The sequence below is a fragment of the Salmo trutta genome, chromosome 15 (assembly GCF_901001165.1).
Source record: "Salmo trutta chromosome 15, fSalTru1.1, whole genome shotgun sequence".
Lineage (NCBI taxonomy): Eukaryota > Metazoa > Chordata > Actinopteri > Salmoniformes > Salmonidae > Salmo > Salmo trutta.
The window spans coordinates 47,513,826-47,530,247 of NC_042971.1; the positions used below are offsets into that span (position 1 = coordinate 47,513,826).

The 16,422-nt window shown below is 42.4% G+C and overlaps 1 non-coding gene across 1 annotated transcript; it reads left to right on the forward strand.

The window, feature by feature from the left end:
• Positions 1-230: 230 nt before the first annotated feature.
• On the forward strand, positions 231-305 carry trnaa-ugc (transfer RNA alanine (anticodon UGC)). The gene has a single exon. It is a non-coding gene; the product is annotated as a tRNA-Ala (tRNA).
• The last annotated feature ends 16,117 nt before the right edge of the window (positions 306-16,422 follow it).

Here is a 16,422-nt window from a genome sequence, read left to right on the forward strand (position 1 = left end):
TTTATTCCGTCGCACGGTAAATTTGGGGAAAAGGGGCTGGACGGAACCAAAGCAAAGAAAGTAAATATCAAAGCCCCCTCTCCTACCTTTACCTGCCTACCCACTACTTACCTAACTAGCACCACCTGGTGCACTAACCAAAATACAGGGGATGGTCCGCCCAGGTCTTTCCTAGTGTGCATAGACAACAAACTACTACGGGTAATGTATGCCCACGGGCCTCTTGCCTAGTCCCACTGTAGCTCAGTTGGTAGAGCATGGTGCTTGCAACGCCAGGGTTGTGGGTTCGATTCCCACGGGGGACCAGTATTTTAAAAAAATGTAATAAAATGTATGCACTCTACTGTAAGTCGCTCTGGATAAGAGCGTCTGCTAAATGACTAAAATGTAAATGCCTAAGCACTCCCTAGGTGCCTTCCCCTTCCCCCCTGGGAACAAATGAAACAGAATAACACAAATAAATTCAATAATCAAAACACTGCGTCCTATTGACACACAACAGACAACCAATCAGCTCCCTCAGCAACAACGAACACAGTACATACCAAAATTCTTAGTAACAGCCAACATGCTATAACCCTCAGCCATTAGCCACCCCTCTCAGCAAAAAATCTCTCCCTCTGAGCAACAGAACACTGGCTTATGGAGGGTGGGGGAGAGCTTTGTATGCACCTCTGTGTGTGGAGTAAAGGTGGTCTAGGATTTTTTTCCCCTGGTTGCACATGTGACATGCTCGTAAAATTTTGATAAAACTGATTTAAGTTTGCCTGCATTAAAGTCCCCGGCCACTAGGAGCGGTGCTTCTGGGTTAGCATTTTCTTCTTTGCTTTTGGCCTTATAGAGTTGGTTGAGAGCGGTCTTAGTGCCAGCTTTGTTTTGTGGTGGTAAGTAGACGGCTACGAATAATACAGATGAGAACTCTCTTGGTAGATAGTGTGGTCTGCAGCTCTACCTCAGGCGAGCCATATCTTGAGACTTGAGATATTAGACATTGCTTGATATTAGACTCGAGCTTGAGATATTAGACATTGCTTGACATTAGACTCGAGCTTGAGATATTAGACATTGCTCACCAGCTGTTATTGACAAAAAGACACACACCCCCACCCCTCGTCTTACCAGAGGTAGCGTCTCTGTTCTGCCGGTGCATGGAAAATCCCGCTAGCTCTATATTGTCCGTATCTTCGTTCAGCCACGTCTCGGTGAATATAAGATGTTACAGTTTTTAATGTACCATTAAGAGGATTATCTTAATAGTAGGTCATCAATTTTATTTTCCAATGATTGCACGCTAGCAAGAAGAATGAAAGGCATTGGGGGTTTACTCGCTCTCTCTGAATTCTCAGAAGGAACCCAGATTTGCGTCCCCTTTTTCGGCGTCTTTTCTTCACGCAAAAGGAATGGATCTGGGCCTGTTCCAGTGAAAGCAGGATATCCTTCTCGTCGGACTCGTTAAAGGAAAAAGTTTCTTCTAGTCCGTGGTGAGTAAATGCTTTTCTGATGTCCAGAAGTTATTTTCGGTCATAAGAGACAGTAGCAGCAACATTATGTACACAATAAGTAAAAAAATAAGTTACACAGTTACACAATAAGTTGCAAAAAAAATAGCAAAATACCTGTGGCTCAGTTGGTAGAGCATGGTGTTTGCAACGCCAGCATGGTGTGTGCTACGCCAGGGTTGTGGGTTTGATTCCCACGGGGGGCCAGTACAACACAAAACAAGTATGAAATGTATGCATTCACTACTGTAAGTTTCTCTGGATAAGAGTGTCTGCTAAATGACTAAAATGTACAATTGGTTGGGAGAATGTAAAACGTCAGCCGTGTTCTTTTGCAAGATGGCGCCGTCTATAATGAGAGAATGGGAACTCATGGAATGTGACCAGAGAGAGATATGAGAAGATTGTTTAAAGAGACAATGCTTATGCAATAGAAAGTGGAGGCACATATTAAGAGACAAGTTTCAAGTTTTCTTAGTCGTATGTACAGCATACACATGGTATACAGTACACCGTCCCAAAAAATGCTTACTTGCGGGTTCCTTCTCGACAATGCAACAAGAATAATAAATAATAAAATATATGAATATGAACATAAAGTAAATGGCTCAGTAGAATAGAATAATCATTTTAGCGTAAGCATAATACAGGAAGGCACAATTTATAGTACATATTTACACATGTATCAGAGGAAGGTTGGATTGGGGGGCAAGTGTTTAAATTCTGCAATATTTGCAATAGTAAATAAGTCTGGTAGCAGCAATTGTGATGTGTGTGTGTAGCATGAATGTATTGTGTGTGCGTGAGAGTGTATGTGTGCTAAGATCCAAAGCCTAGGACCAAGAGGCATGGAGAGGCAGCCTTCAGTTACTATGCCCTCAGCCTCTGGAACAGCCTGCCAGAGAACCTGAAGGGGGCCAAAACTGTGGACATATTTAAAAAGAGATCTTAAGAGATCTTTTTAGCTTTGCTTTTCCTTAGGGTACTTTTTAATCTGTCAGTTTTTATTGTTATTCTTTTGTTTTTAATCCTCTTATGTTTGTTGTGTGGTACATATCTGTTTTTATTTTCATAGTTTTTTATGAGTTTTTTCCTGTGAAGCACATTACATTGCATTCAGGTCTGAAATGTGCTATACAAATAAAACTTGATTGGATTAGATTTGAAGGTGCGGAGCATTAAAGAGGAGGGTGAGTGAGTGAGAGAGTGAGTGAGATGGAGAGAGAGAGAGAGGGAGGGAGGGAGGTAGTGAAAGACAGAGAGAGAGATGTATGGGGGAGAGAGTGATGGAGGTTGAGAGCGAGAGGGCAGCGTGTAACTGTTTGGCATGCACAAGGCTTTCACAGGAGAAGGAGTTGACAGGACGCCGCAGTGTTGCTTCTAGCTCTCAGACAACAGCTGTTCGGAGATAACGGACGTCCTGGGGGTGATGAGACATAGAACATGTCTCTCTGTTTCTGTCGGTCTCTTTCTAACTCTCACTGTTGTTCACCTCGTCTCATACAGTGACAGATGTGGTGTGAGATGCATGGCAAGTTGACCGATTGCCCGCTGTCAAACAGAACACCCAAAATGAGTGCGGTTGAGCAAATTATGGTTTTATAATTGAGGTAAAATCCTCAGTTTCTTCTTCAGACTTGGGAAATACATTTTTGGAGAAAGGTAATGAAGGTATAGTTCTGAGGCATGAAACATCTTCTATCCAGAGTAATATTGCAGGCAATTACAAAACCACTTCAAACAAGATTCATTTTCCCTTTTGTACTGTTAGGTGTGATATTGATGTTTTGACTACTAACTGAAGGAGTTGAGGAGGGGGGGGCAACTTTGATGGCGGTGGGGGCCACAGCGAAGATACTTTTTTTTTCAAGTTCATTTCCTGGAATTCTGCACCTTTTGCCATAGAGAAAGCAAGTTTACCGGTTATTGACTGTTATTGAATGTGTATGTTTTTGAGCGTGATGCAAGTTTGCTGCAATTCTACAAATTTTTCCAATGGGGAGGAGAGAAAAATCAGCAGTTTTACAGCTAATTTCTAGCAATTCTATACATTTTGCCATAGGATGGAGGCAAAAGTTTGCAGTTTTTAATATGATAACTGATGATCAATGGGCCACAGCCTGGTCGGTAATTCAACCATGCTTACTACAAGTTTCGATTGCTGGCTGCTAGACGAACTTACAAATAAATAAACACAATTTGCTGACATGGGCTAATTGAGTGACTGCTGATGCACAACCACATTTTTTAATTGCACATTGTGTGAACTATTATAATAACTCTCAACAGTAAGTTGAGACCCCGACTAAGTTCTTCAAAATATTCCTCAAAATATATTTTTTTAGTTTCCAGAGATTTTTTATTGATTTCTCGTTGAGTTCACGTTAGTTGACAACTCAATCAAATGTAAATCAAACTTGACATTGAACTGACGACTGTGCCCAGTGGGTAGTGCCCTTAATGGAGGTGACATCACCAAATAAGAGAAAAGTACAGGACATAAGATTAGGCTGCAGAGAACTGTAAGTTATGAAGGAATGGTTAAATAGCTGGCTAGCTAACTATACCGTACACTGTACAATTCATAATTGTCACGTATACTCCCTCTCCGGCCTCTAGGTCATCAGGTTGCTGATTATCCCGCACACCTGTCACCATCGTCAAGCACACCTGCGCCTCATGACACTCACCTGGACTCCATCACCTCCCTGATTATCTTCTCTATATCTGTCACTCCCCTTGTTTATTTCCTCAGCTGTTATTGACTCTGTTTCATGTCGGTGCGTTGTTTGTGTTTCGTGTTTATTTATTAAAACACTCACTCCCTGTACTTGCTTCCCGACTCTCAGCGCACTCATTACAATAATGGACTAGTGTGTCATCAGCTAGCTAGCTATACATATTACCAGCCAATAAATAAATAATAAAAGCAGAATCTAATTCATGTTAATAAGCTAAAACCATAATTAAGGCCAGCCATTTTTGTCAGATGATAATGGTATTTGTTCATATGATTATTGCAAGGGTCAAAGACAGGAAGTAGAGAGAGGGAGAGAGTGAGCAGGGAGAGGACGAACAGGTCATCAGGTGAGAATTTGATTTATTAGGCACTATCTTTTCAACTCCTCATCTTTTCTGACTGTAGCCCAAGTGATATAACAAATGGTATTGCCTCCATTCGGATTTAATTTGATTGTCATGGCAGTGGCCAGAGACACGCAGCAGAGAGTGAGAGGGAGAGCACCACTCATGTTGAAGCAAGGAGAGGACGAACAGGTCATCAGGTGAGAATTTGAGTTATGAGGCAAATGTCTATAAATCAAAATCTCCCATGGAACACTAGAGAATAGAGTTATATAAGGTAGGAGATGCGGTCGATTAACAGTTTAAGGAGAGGTTTCAACAAGATGGTCTACTGACCCTTGAAACTGGAGAACACTACTCACTGGACAGATAGAATCTATAGTAGCTCAATATTCAGATGTTAATACCCGCTCTCTTGCAGTGCAACTGCCCATGTTTTTACTCAACTACTCAGTTCTAGTGCAGAGGCTGCAGAAATTCTAAAAGGACTGCCAGTAGAAGTTCATGGCTTATTTACCGATGTTGAAGCTCTGGTCAGGTTGCTCCTTGTCGTACGTGTCTTGTCCTCTGAAGCAGAAAGGAGCTTTAGTGCCCTCAGGAGGTTGAAGACGTGGCTGCGCTCAACAATGACAAAGCAGATTGAACCATGTTGCTTTCTGTCATATTCACCAGGAGAAGCTGGATAGCATAGATATGAAAACAATATGCCAGAATGTTATTGCTGGCAGCGACAGGCGTAAAATGGTATTTGTTGCATTTAAGTTAATTGAGACTGAAGATCTGACCCTCTCTGTACCATGTAGAAGGTTGCAACCGGTTATTGACTGTTATTGAATGTGTATGTTTTTTTTTACTTGATGGTGAATGACAATGAGTTGTTGCTATGTCTTTTTTACATATATTTCTTGAGCGTGATGCCATATTGATTGGTTTATTTTGAAGTCTATTTTCCTATAGCATTTTATTCCAAATTGAAGAATTATATTTTGAATGTCACTGAAATAATTTATGAATTAAATACTACAATTAAGTTGTGTAACCAAGTAAGACATTTCTGGTTACACTCTGATTGCCTCGACTCCTTTTAAGTTAATTGGGTATACATTTTTGTTTCAAGACCATGTACGAGCCAAGCATGGTGAAGGGTACACAAATAAAATAATAGGTTATGGCATTTAAATGTAGTTAAAGAAGGGGTGTGGTGGTGAGTATCTGAACTGTTAAGAGTAAAGTTTAAAGAAATATATAAAAAATATTGCTATTTCAGTTATGATTAGGGTATATTTACAAAATTATCAGTACATTTTTTAAATGTATTTTCCCTTCAAAATTCAAAAACATCCATCTGCCCCGATACCGCAGGAACTTGAAGCTGTCAACCTGCTCCACTACAGCCCCATTGATGAGAATAGGGGAGTGCTCGGTCCTCCTTTATCTGTAGTCCACAATCATCTCCTTTGTCTTGATCACGTTGAGGGAGTGGTTGTTATCCTGGCACCACACAGCCAGGTCTCTGACCTCCTCCCTATAGGCTGTCTCATTGTTGTTGGTGATCAGGCCTACCACTGTTGTGTCATCGGCAAACTTGATGATGGTGTTGGAGTTGTGCCTGGCCACGCAGTCACGAGTGAACAGGGAGTACAGGAGGGGACTGAGCATGCACCCCAGAGGGTTCCCCGTGTTGAGGATCAGCATGGCGGATGTGTTGTTACCTACCCTTACCACCTGGGGGCGGCCCATCAGGAAGTCCAGGATCCAGTTGCAGAGGGAGGTGTTTAGTCCCAGGGTCCTTAGCGTAGTGATTAGCTTTGAGGGCACTATGGTGTTGAACGCTGAGCTGTTGTCAGTGAATAGCATTCTCACATAGGTGTTCCTTTTGTCCAGGTGGGAAAGGGCAGTGTTGAGTGCTATGGAGATTGTATCATCTGTGGCTCTATTGGAGCAGTATGCAAATTGGAGTGGGTCTAGGTTTTTTTTTGATAATGGTGTTGATGTGAGCCATGACCAGCCTTTCAAAGCACTTTATGGCTACAGACGTGAGTGCCACGGGTCGGTAGTCATTTAGGCAGGTTACCTTAGTGTTCTTGGGTACAGTTAATATGGTGGTCTGCTTGAAACATGTTGGTATTACAGATTCAGTCAGGGACAGGTTGAAAATGGCACCTTTTGACAAACTCCAAGCTGGCTGTCGTGTCTTTTACTGAGGAGTGGCTTCCATCTGGCCACTCTACCATAAAGGCCTGATTGGTGGAGTGCTGCAGAGATGGTTGTCCTTCTGGAAGGTTCTACCATATTCTACCATCGGGTTCTTGGTCACCTCCCTGACCAAGGCCCTTCTCTCCCGATTGCTCAGTTTGGCCAGGCGGCCAGCTTTAGGAAGAGTCTTGGTGGTTCAAGAATGATAGAGGCCACTGTGTTCTTGGGGAACTTCAGTGCTGCAGAATTTTTGGGGTACGCACAATCCTCTCTCTGAGCTTTATGGACAATTCCTTCAACCTCATGGCTTGGTTTTTGCTCTGACATGCACTGTCAACTGTGGGACCTTATATAGACAGGTGTGTGCTTTCCAAATCATGTCCAATCAATTGAATTTACCACAGGTGGACTCCAATCAAGTTGTAGAAACATCTCAAGGATGATCACTGGAAGCAGGATGCACCTGAGCTCAATTTCAAGTCTCACAGCAAAGGATCTGAATACTTATGTAAATAAGGTTTATTTTTAATACCTTTGCTAAAATGTCTAAAAACCTGTTTTTGCTTTGTCATTATGGGTTATTGTGTATAGATTGATGAGGATTTATTTATTTATAATTCATTTTAGAATAAGGCTGTAACGTAACAAAATGTGGAAAAGGGGAAGGGGTCTGAATACTTTCCGAATGCACTGTATATACCTAGAATGGTAGAAAAGGTATGCACAGCAGTAGTTAAATAGGATAAGCCATGAATATTATACAATATATGCAGTGCCTTCAGAAAGTATTTATACCCCTTGACTTAGTCCAATTTTGTTGTGTTACAGCCTGAAATCAAAATCAATTAAAAAATAAAAATTATCTCACCCATCTACACACAATAACCCATAACCAGAAAGTTAAAACATGTTTTTAGACATTTTAGCAAATGTATTGAACATTAAATACAGAAATATCTCATTTATATAAGTATTCAAATCCCTGAGTCAATACTTTGTAGAAGCACCTTTAGTAACAATTACAGCTGCTTTCTCTAAGAGCTTTCCACACCAGGATAGTGGGCATTTTTATTGTTCAGAAATGTGGTGGGTACTCTCTTCGTTCGCGGGACTTTATCCTGCTAACTGTTCCAAATGTCCGAACTGAATTTGGTAAAAGGGCTTTTATGTACTCTGCGCCATCGTCTTGGAACGCCTTACAAAATACTTTTAAACTGGAAGAACTTGTCCTGATTGGTATTTTTAAATCACTGATGAATGATCTTGATACTGATTCCCTGACCTGTCAACGTTTTTAATTTGCTGTTTTTGATTTTGTTATACTCTTGTGAATTCTATGGTTTTTACCAGATTATTTGTAGTTTTTCATGTTGTTTGTCTGTAATTTTTGTAATGACTTGGTGCTGCCTATCTTGGCCAGGACGCTCTTGATTAAGAGATTTAAAACTCAATGAGCCCTTCCTGGTTAAATAAAGGTTTAATAATAATTAAATGAAATGTCCATTATTCTTTTCAAAATTCTTTAAGCGCTGTCAAATTGGTTGTTGTTCATTGCTAGACAAACATTTTCAGGTCATGCCATAGATTTTCAAGTAGATTTAGGTCAAAACTGTAACTCGGCTACTCAGGAACATTCACTGTCTTCTTGGTAAGCAACTCCAGTGTAGATTTGGCCTTTTAGATTATTGTCCTGCTATTCAAAATTCAAAAGGCACTCGCACATCTGAGCTGTCTTTTTTTCCGGAGCATGTTAACACTTGAATAAGATGAGAATAAAGAAGAAACCTGCACAGTGCGGTTTCTTCTTTTTTCTCAGGTTCTTGTCCTGCTGAAAGGTGAATTAATCTCCCAGTGTCTGGTGGAATGCAGACTGAACCAGCTTTTCCTCTAGGATTTTGCCTTTGCTTAGCTCCATTCCGTTTCTTTTTTATACTGAAAAACTCCCCTACTATGTACATAGGGCAGCAATCTCTAAGGTAGCCGGGTAGAACATTGACTAAGGTTCAGGGCAGTGTCAGGGCAGTGAATGTTTAACAGTCTGATATCCTGGAGTCAGAAGTTGTTTCGCAGTTTCTCTGTCCCAGCTTTGATGCACCTGTACGATCACCGCCTTCTAGATGGTAGCGGGGCGAACAGGACCTGGCTCGGGTGGCTGAGGTCCTTGATGATTTTCTGGGCCTTCCTGTGACAACGGGTTGCTCCTCCTTCACCACACTGTTTGTGTGAAGGGACTATTTCAGGTTGTCAGTGATGTGCACGCGATGAACTTGAAGCTTTTGACCCTCTCCACTGCGGCCCCGTCGATGTAGATGGGGACATGCTCCATCTGCTGTCTATTGTAGTCCATGACCAGTTCTTTCGTTTTGTTGACATTGAGGGAGATTTTATTTTCCTGGCACCACTACGCCAGGGTCTCACCTCCCTGTAGGCTGTCTCATCGTTGTTGGTAATCAGGCAAACCACTTGTGTTGTCAGGAAACTTGATGATAGAGTTGGAGACGTGCGAGGCCACGCAGTCATGGGTGAACAGGGAGTACAGTAGGGGGCTGAGCATGCGCCGTTATGGGGCCCACGTGTTGAGGATCAGCGTGGCGGTGGTGTTGTTGCCCCAGTTCCACAGGTAGGGGTTTAGACCCGGGGCCCTGAGTTTAGTGATGAGCTTGGAGGCCACTGTGGTGTGGAAAGGCTGAGCTGTAGTTGAAGTTGCTGAACAGCATTCTTACATAAGTATTTCTCTTGTCCAGGTGGGCTAGGGCAGTGGGCAGTGCGATGGCGATTGCATCGTCCGTGGATCTGTTAGGGCTTTATGCAAATTGTAGTGGGTCTAGGGTGTCGGGTAAGGTGGAGGTGATATGGTCCTTAACTAGCCTCTCAAAGCACTTCATGATGACAGAAGCGAGTACTACGGAGCGATAGTCATTTAGTTCAGTTACCTTAGCATTCTTGAGTGCAGGAATAATGGTGGACATTTTGAAACAAGTGGGGACAACAGACTGGTGTATGGAGAGATTGAATATGGAAGTAAACATTCCAGCCAGCTGGTTTTCCCATGCTCTGATGGACACGGCTTGGGATGCTGTCTGGGCCGGCAGCATCGCGAAGGTTAACAGTTATGTCGGCCACGGAGAACGAGAGCACAGTCCTCGTGAGCGTTGGGGTCCCATGTCGGCGGCTCAATGTTGTTTTCCTCTAAGCGGGCGAAGAATGTGTCTAGCTTGTCCAGGAGCGAGGCATCAGTGTCCACGACATGACTGGCTTTCCCTTTATAATCTGTGATTGTCTGTAGACCCTGCCACATATGTCTCAAGTCTGAGCCGTTGAATTGCTACTCCACTTTGTCCCTGTACTATCGTTCTGCCTTACAGAGGTCATAGCTGGTCTGTTTGTACACGTCCATGTTCCCAGTCACCTTGCCATGGTTAAATGCAGTGGTTTGCGCTTTCAGTTTTGATCTTGTTCTACAAACTGCAGCGTACCCTGCTGAGCTCTGAACATACTAGTGTTTTCTAAATGCCAATTTTCTTCAACTCGACAACAATATCAGAGGGGGGAAATGTTTACAGAATTGGTGGATCGACAATGATTAATTTAATTGCTTTGGAAATGCATTTATAGAAGGTTAATAATTTAAATACTATTTACGTACTGTATTACTCATAGTGTTATACAATAGTACAATAGTGCTTTAGTACAGTATGTCAACTGCTTGACTTAGTTAGTCAGAAAACAATAAGATCTATAGGAATCCCCTTCACAACTTGTTGACTATTTGTAGGCAGAGAGGACATGAAAGAGAGGACATTATCTCATCAAAAAGAGGACATGAAAAAGACAAAATCCAAAGGCTATTTGTGTTATGCAAATGCTTTGCATGGTTCCACAGCTTGTTGATAATAAAAGGGAGAGAGAAACAGATTCCATTATGGCTGCCAGCAATGGTCCCCTAACCATTGGATTAAATAGCTGTATTTTAACAATGGCTTGATTGTGAGAATAGCCCCAACGATGCGCAGAGGGAACCCACAGTCTGTAAAACATGACTCATGGTAGCTTGCGTACCTCCGTGTGCAGCAATGTACAGACGGATTAACACTTCCTGAGTCTGTAACTGGCATATTTCATTCCAAACGTCATGCCTAAGTTCCCATTTTATACAGAAAGAAGTGGAATTCTTACAATGCAAGACAGATTTGGAGAAGCGTGACGTGGGGGAAAAATTTGACTCTTATTTTTCATTAGAGTTAGAAACGCTATGTTGCTCAGGCTAATCCAATCTATGAAGGAAAGGATTTTCTCCCCAGATGCTGCCAATGGAAACATGAAAACAGTGGGAATGGCATCATTTTTCTCCATAAACAGCCACATTAGGGATATGTCACATTAACATATTCAATCTGGCCAACACACTTGGAGCACGTTGTCTGTGTACTAAAATAATATATTGCAGTTAAATTACAGGGGTGACTATTCCCGAAACTTTGTAGTGGTCTTCTGTGGGTGTTTTACTGTAGCATCATGTCCTGTGTATTACTGACAGGACAATATAATTAGGAAGTATAACTCTGGGAAAGAACAGAGTTAATGGATTCTCATCGATAACAACTCATCATTCACAAATTAGCAATACTATCTGAATAATTTTCAAGCATTAAATGAAAATTGAGGCAAGCAGTTAGTGATCGCCATTGCCATCATTGATGAATTAAAGCATGGTGCATTGTTGAGGAACTGTTATCTGTTTATTGTGATGCAGGTTTGAGACATCCATATAGGGATACTTCAAGATTTTGCCAATGAAGCCCTTAATCTACTTCCCCAGAGTCAGATTAATTTGTGGATACCATTTTTATGTCTCTGCGTGCAGTTTGAAGGAAGTTGCTAACGAGAGTTAATGCAATTGCTAAGTAGTGTTAGCGAAAGGACTGGAAGTCTATGGTAACTGCTAGCATGCTAGTATATACCAAGACTTCCAGTCATTGCGCTAATGTTAGTTAGCATTGGCTCACAAAACTACCTCTAACGTCCTTCATACTGGACACAGAGACATAACATTTTTATCCACAAGTTCATCTGACTGGGGAAGTAGATAAAGGGATTCATTGCCAAAATCCTTGAAACACTTCCAATTAATGAGAAATACTATCATCAACTATGATTGAATCATGTCAATGTATTCAGTAGCACTGATTTAAATGTTTTGAACTGCTCAAGTACTGCAAGTGATGATAAATGACAGTAAAATGTGCTTAAAGTGAAAGATAGGGGAAGATGCATTTGTTCTGTGCTAAAATAACACTACAGCATAGGTTACTGCCTAAGGAACTTTTTTTTTTTTTTTACCTAACTAGGCAAGTCAATTTAAGAACAAATTCTTATTTACAATGACTGCCTACCCCAGCCAAACCCGGACAACGCTGGGCCAATTGTGCGCCGCCCTATGGGACTCCCAATCACGGCCGGTTTTGAAACAGCATGGATTCAAACCAGGGACTAGTGATGCCTCTTGCACTGAGATGCAGTGCCTTAGACCGCTGCGCCACTCGGGAACATACACTGAGTATACCAAACATTAAGAACATCTTCTAATGTATACCTCTACATGACTCGAAAGCGGTCCACAGGGAAGCACATGTTGTGTGTCAAGTTGGCTGGATGTCCTTTGGGTGGTGGACCATTGTTGATACACATAGGGAACTGTTGAGCGTGAAAAACCCAGCAGCATTGCAGTTGTTGACACAAACTTGTGTGCCTGGCACCTACTACCGTACCCTTTTCAAAGACACTTAAATAGTTTGTCTTGCCCATTCCCCCTCTGAATGGCACACATACACAATACATGTCTCAATTGTCTTACACAAGGCTCACACATCTTTTTTTAACCTGTGTCCTGCCCTGCATCTATACCAGGGGTTCCCAAACCTTTTTGGCCCACAACCCCATTTTCATATCTGAAAATTCTCACGTTCCCAACCATGTAAAAAAAAAAGGTAATTAACAGCCAATGTTTACTTTTTTATTTGGGGCTATGGCAGTCAATAGAAAAACATTCTAACAGTATTTTTGATTGTCTTCTCAACTCACCATCACATACCATCACATATCTCACCACAATGAATGAAATGTGCTTGATGAATGTTGTGTCAGAGCTTCTCAAAGTCAGGGGGCGTGGTCGACAGTGTGCACCTCATCTCTGTTGTCACATCCAACCTGGATGGCTATTTGGTTTTAATGCAGACGAGAGCACTGAATCCTGCTTCATGCAGATATGAGCTGGCGAAGGGTACCTTGAGTTTTATGGTGCTTTCGAGACTGGGAAATCTGAAAAATATTAGGTCAAATGACGTCAGTGATCTTCAAGTCAGAGCTCTACAAAGAGGTCTGGATTCCCAAGTTGGAATTCCGAGTTGCATGACCATTCAAAACGATCTTTCCCAAGTTTCCAGTTGTTTTGAACGCGGCATTAATGCTCAGAGGCAGACGGCAGGGTATTCCCTCTGAGTCAGGAACTAAAACTCCTCCATAGTGACCTGTGAATGCATTGCCACATGACAGCTCAATCAGCTGTTCGATTTCACTTACCGGCATGGCAACTGAACCAGGATCACAGGCAAACAGATTGGGAAGGAGGTCCCAAAGTGCTCTTCCAAGCGTTGGAGGTGAGCAGTCATCACTCGTGTGGTACACTTACTGATGCTGTTTTCTGTTAGAAAAATGCACAGCCGAGGGAAGGGGGCATGGTTCACTTTTGAAAGACTCTCTCCAATAAGATTTATTTTCTCTGAATCCCCTGATTCGGTCACTCATCTGTAGAATGTTTTTGTATTTCCTCTGCATGCTTGTGTTCAGTTAGTTCAGTTTCCCAAATGTGTCTGTTACATAGGTAAGGAGACACGTTTTCTTTTCATTACACAGAAAGACAACAAATCTTTTTTTTAACCATTGTGAATGACAACAGTTCCTCTCTCAAAGCGAAAAATCTTTCTAACACTCCTCCTCGATATCCACCAAGCCTCGGTATGAAATAAAACATTGTCATGCTCTGATCCCATATCTCCATATAGTTTTGCGAACGGGTGTGCGTGCAGTGGATGTGGTTTGATGTAGTTTACAATCTAAGTTACCTGCTGCAGTATATCGCCGAGTTCTGTGCTCAGCTCTTTTGCTGCCAGTTGCTCTCGGTGTGTCATACAATGCGTCCATATGGCAGAGGAAGACACATTCATAACTAGAGTGCAGAGGCCTGCCCGCCATAGATGGAGCCCCATCTGTGCAAAAGCCCACCATTCGACCCCATGGAATCTGTTTTTCGTCAATATAGCCATGCAGCACAATGAACATCCCCTGTGCCCTTTCATGCTTGGGAATCGTGAGACAGAACAATATGTCCTCGTGAATAGCATCCCCTGACATGTATAGAGAACAAAAGTCAACGCATGGGCATCTCGGCCGTCACAGCTAACGTCTATTTGGAGAGGTATTGATGTGAGTTTCTTTTCCTCTGCCTCCCCACATATTGTTTTCACCATATCAATTGCGGCCAGTAATATCAAATTCTCTGCAATAGTGTGTGGTTTCATAGCATAGCCTCGTCATTCACCGTGGGAATGATTCAAGTGCGGAATTGGTCAATTACCCATCAGACTATACTCATTACTCCCCTCCCAGCTGTAAACAGCTCTACAGGTGCCGCTAACATGGATTCAACTTTTGATGGATTTATGTTATTGTTACACTATTGTCAAGGTACCGTGTTGCCACTTCCTCGTACAGGCAGAGGGGTATTGTTAGAAGTAATCTCGTCTCCATCCAACTCAGGCCTGTCAGTAGCTACACGAGGAAGCGTCGCTCATCTAATATTACCGTGAATGCTCCATCGGATATGAGCTCTCGAAACAGTGGCCTTGGAATTATTCATTTGAATGCTAGAAGCTTGATCCAAAAATTCGATTTTATTGAAATACTGGTCTCACAATCACATTAAATAAATGTATTTATTTAATTTCACCTTTATTTAACCAGGTAGGCTAGTTGAGACAACTGTGACCTGACCAAGATAAACAAAGCAGTGCAACACAAACAGAGTTACACATGGAATAAACAAACATACAGTCAATAATACTGTAGAAAAAGGTCTACATACACTGTGTGCAAATGAGGTAGGATAACAGAGGTAAGGCAATAAATACGCCCTAGTGGCGAAATAATTACAATATAGCAATTAAAACACTGGAGTGAGATGTGCAGAAGATGAGTGTACAAGTAGAGATACTGGAGTGCAAAGGAGCAAAAATAAATAAAATAGATAACAGTATGGGGATGAGATAGTTGGATGGGCTATTTACAGATGGGCTATGTGCAGTGATCTGTGAGCTGCTCTGACAGCTGGTGCTTAAAGTTAGTGAGGGAGATATGAGTCTCCAGCTTCAGTGATTTTTGCAGTTCGTTCCAGTCACTGGCAGCAGAGAACTGGAAGGAAAGGCGGCCGAAGGAGGAATTGGCTTTGGGGGTGACCAGTGAAATATACCTGCTGGAGTTCGTGCTACGGGTGGGTGCTGCTATGGTGACCAGTGAGCTGAGATAAGGTGGGGCTTTACCTAGCAAAGACTGATAGATGACCTGGAGCCAGTGGGTTTGGCGACGAATATGAAGCGAGGGCCAGCCAACGAGAGCATACAGGTCGCAGTGGTGGGTAGTATATGGGGCTTTGGTGACAAAACGGATGGCACTATGATAGACTGCATCCAATTTGCTGAGTAGAGTGTTGGAGGCTATTTTGTAAATTACATCGCCGAAGTCGAGGATCGGTAGGATAGACGCATTGATTATATCTGAATCCTGGCTCTGTGTCTCTGTTCTAGACTCAGATCTTCTGTTAGCTGGGTACAATGTCTACAGAGCAGACAGAGTGGGTAGAGGTGGAGGTATTGCCATATGTCCATTTCAACTTATTTTCTGAAACAGTATGAATGCTTAGTTCGAAATGTGGTCCTTGGTCATAATGCTAGTGGGAGTTTATCGCCCACCCTCAGCTCCGGTATCTGCTCTATCGCCCACCCTCAGCTCCGGTGTCTGCTCTATCGCCCACCCTCAGCTCCGGTGTCTGCTCTATCGCCCACCCTCAGCTCCGGTATCTGCTCTATCGCCCACCCTCAGCTCCGGTATCTGCTCTATCGCCCACCCTCAGCTCCGGTATCTGCTCTATCGCCCACCCTCAGCTCCGGTATCTGCTCTATCGCCCACCCTCAGCTCCGGTATCTGCTCTATCGCCCACCCTCAGCTCCGGTATCTGCTCTATGCAAATTGTTTGAGTTAATGTCTAATTACGCAAACTCTGAATGATTGATTATCGGAGATCTCAATCTGGACTGGCGGATGCTAGCATCGCTTAAATTAAAAGACATTTGTAACAAAGTAAATCTTACTCAACGAATAACTATACCTACCCGGTCCTAATACAAAAGACCCAGAAAAATCTACATTAATAGACCTGATTTTAACAAATACACCTCACAAATATATAGCTAGTGGGTTATTTTCAAATGACATCAGTGACCACTGCCCTATCAGAGACACTAGGCTAAAAAACCCTGACCCCTGTATAATTCTAAAGAAAAACTATAAATACTTCTCAGAGCAAGCCTTT